The following is a 3,428-nucleotide window of genomic DNA, read 5'->3' as shown; positions in this document are numbered from 1 at the left end:
TACAAAAATGTGAGGGGTGTACTCACTTCTGTGAGATACTGTACTCTAAACGATAGACATTTGGACTGCTTTGTGTGTGTATTTGAGCGCTGATAACTGATCGCGCGCTGTATATGAGAACTGAAAAAGTGGAGCGTGCACGAGAGAGAGCACTTCTATCAGCGCGATTCCACCTATCCCGCCTTCACTAACTTAGTTAATCGACAACGAATTGTGACTCCCGGGAAAAACGGGACGTCTGGTCACCCCTTCGGGTGCTGAGGCCATTGTTTCAGATCGCTAGTGTGCATTTTGGTATCCTATCCTATATAAAAAATGTTCGTTAATGAATATTTTTCGTCGTTGTCTTTGTTGACAAAATTAACACTGATACGTGATCAAGTTTCAGGACATTTTATCTGACTTTTATGTACTATTTATGTAAACGCTGGTAACTTTGACGTGTTTTCATGGGCGCGCGCGTTGAACATTCCAGTCGCATTTAAACTGGAGCAGAGGGAGTTACCATGGAAACGGGGCATGAACTCAGCTGACAAGTAGCACACTCTCTGTTAGTGATGGGAAGTTCGGCTCTTTTCGGCTCTTTTGGCTCGGCTCCCTTAGAAGAGCCGGCTCTTACGGCTCCCAAATGGCTCTTCATTTAGTATCACCAAAGAATATAAGTTCTTTGGTATCACTCGGAGCCTTCTATTTTAGCCCAATTTAGCAATTGTGAATGGTTTGTGTGTTGGTAAGCAATTTTTTTTTTCAGTGTTTTCATAAAACCCTTATTTTTATGCCTTTTTTTACAAAAAAAAAAAATATATATATACAGTTACTATTATTTAAAATTTTAATAAAACTTTAATTGAACACAGAACCATAGCAAACAAATCAAATAAAAAATAAAGGCAAAAGTCACTAAGACTCTAGTCTTTAGTGCAGGTTAGCATTCAGAAATATCAGATGCCTCAGCTTGGGTGTGCTGATGCGATTTCGGTAACGCTTTAGATTACAATCCGCAAAGAACTATGTAAGTATACTGAATTTATGGTGTACGTTTCTGTAATTATAGTGTACCTATAAAGAATTAGAATAGGTACCCCTTAGTTTCAAAATACTTACAGTAGAAATAATTTGTAATTTTACAGATTATTACTCCTTTATTCCCCAGACTTTGCATATTGTTCCCTTATACCTACACGGAGGTACTGAATAGGTACACTGTAATTACAAAAAAGTTACGCTGTAAATTCTGTTTACTTATGCAGTACATTGCGGGTTGTAATCTAAAGCGTTACCGCGATTTCTCCTCTCTGTGATTATTTGCCCTGTTTGTGAGAAGACTCTCTCTGAGGGGACCGATGTTGCAACAATGCAGTGTCTTCCTACCTTAACCAACGCGCTTGTGTTTAAATCCGGATCCCCCGCCTCTCTCTGTCGCTCTGTGTACCTGGCCTTTACCACTACACTCGCTATCTTCGGAGCTTGTGCCCCCATTCCTTCTTTCACATAATGGTGTGATCCTAGTCTGTCCTCCCATGTGATTAGCCGCATGTGTATTTTTTTTTTTTGTAACGAAAAAATGCATAAAAATAAGGCTTTTATGAAAACAGTAAATAAAAAATTGCTTACCAACATACAAACCATTCACAATAGCTAAATTGGGCTAAAATAGAAGGCTCCGGCCGAAGATTCGGCTCTCCCCGACGGAAGTCGGCTCTTCTCGTTCACTACAAAGAATCGGCTCTTAGAGCCGACTCGTTCGCGAACAACACATCACTACTCTCTGTCTCTCAGTGTTGTTTTCACTGCTTTGAGGTAAGTTTAGTCACTAAAATAACAGACATAATACAACTCTTCCTGACACTTTCTTACATGTAACTGACACATTTCTGTTCAATATTTACTTTACAGAATGGTTTAGTGTCTTCGGAAAAAGACCGTTAGCATCACAACCGTTAACTAACTATACAGGCTAACTATAATAGGTAGGCTAACTATAGATTTGAGCTCTTATTAATGAAAGTTTGGGCTTTTAACCACATCTTATGTGTAGATGAACGGTTTTGATAGCTTTGTAAATGTTTTGCTGGTAATTTGTCAATAGATAAATGGAAGCTAATTAATTTAACCTAAAAGTCTGCACTGTATTCTATCGGTGACGTCACTTACATGCAGGCTAAAATGGGCTGAAACGATTTCAAACCACTGTGTTTCAAACAATTTTTGATTTTTCATTGTAAACAGATATTGATAAAAATTGTACTGTGATTTCAGGAGCATCAGAAAAAAAACCTCTAAAACAGAGGGGAAGTTCCAAGAAAATTTCTAATGGGAGCTGCTGACAGAGATATAGGAATCACAGGTAATCTGAGAAAGCTTATTAAATAACTTCATATGCATTTTTCATGCATCTGCAAAATCTAAAAATGTGAATTCTGGTATCTTAAGATTTTTTTGTATGTTTTCCATATTACTATTTCTCTTTTCTGTATTTCACCTATGCTCTAGTTTGTTTATTTCTAATAAACCTGACATTGTATACTATATATTGTTGGCTCCGTGACAAATTGTTCCTATATTCTTCCATGCTGATGGCCGTGCTGCAGAGCTGGAGCGGATCTCCTGTTGAAGAACATCTCCAAGGCGCTATGAACCATCTGACTAGTAATTAGTAAAATTCAAAAGTTTATCTAATATTAAAAAAATAAATCAAATAAATATCAAATATTTCCTGTATGTCCTACAAGGTCATCTTGTTTAACTCTGCACTGAGGACACTTTATACACAACAACCTATAGAGGGGTCCAACACAATTTGAAATGAGACACAGATGATAATAAAACAAATTCCTTGAAATTAAAATTAATAACAGTAAGACAGAACCAGAGTACTGTGAACGTGCCTCATTTCAAACTGTAACGGTCTGTAAAAGTTATCATCTGCCAAGCTGGATGGACGCTGAAGTTGAATTTTTTTATTCGTCAATTTGCCGATCTAACATTAAATGTAACTATAGACTTATAATGTTTTGTATTGTAACGTTATTAAGTTCCCAATGTTTAATTTTATAATTTCCTGTTAGTTAATTAGCACGTGAAGCGGTCTGGGTTACAATCTGAGGTAAAATTATATAGATCCATTTAGTTGTTTAAATATTATTTTCTAAACTTTAAACGCAGTGAAGTGTTTGTTCAAGTAGACTTTGTTGCTTGTGGAAACCTCACGCGAGTCTGAAAGGTACTTAAAACTTAAAGTTTTATTTGCACTCTTGAAGACTGTTCACCAAAGATTAAATTTCAGTCTGGCAGAATTTCCTGCACACTTCACCACCAAAATGAGCTGTAGAGGCCAAAATGAGCATTGTGAATGTAAGAGCCTCACGTTACATTTATAACAATCATTGTTAATGTTTGAATTGTATTTCAGGGCAGTTCGTGAAGAC

General features: G+C 36.8%; 1 long non-coding RNA gene across 1 annotated transcript; it reads left to right on the top strand.

Annotated features, from left to right (window-relative positions):
• Positions 1-2,265: 2,265 nt before the first annotated feature.
• LOC107750129 (uncharacterized) lies at positions 2,266-3,428 on the top strand. Its single transcript, XR_001641119.1, has 3 exons — positions 2,266-2,347; positions 2,592-2,649; positions 3,413-3,428. It is a non-coding gene; the product is annotated as an uncharacterized LOC107750129 (long non-coding RNA).

This window comes from Sinocyclocheilus rhinocerous, unplaced genomic scaffold (assembly GCF_001515625.1).
Source record: "Sinocyclocheilus rhinocerous isolate Xijiao unplaced genomic scaffold, SAMN03320098_v1.1 scaffold722, whole genome shotgun sequence".
Taxonomy (NCBI): domain Eukaryota; kingdom Metazoa; phylum Chordata; class Actinopteri; order Cypriniformes; family Cyprinidae; genus Sinocyclocheilus; species Sinocyclocheilus rhinocerous.
This window is presented reverse-complemented; position numbering and strand designations above follow the sequence as displayed.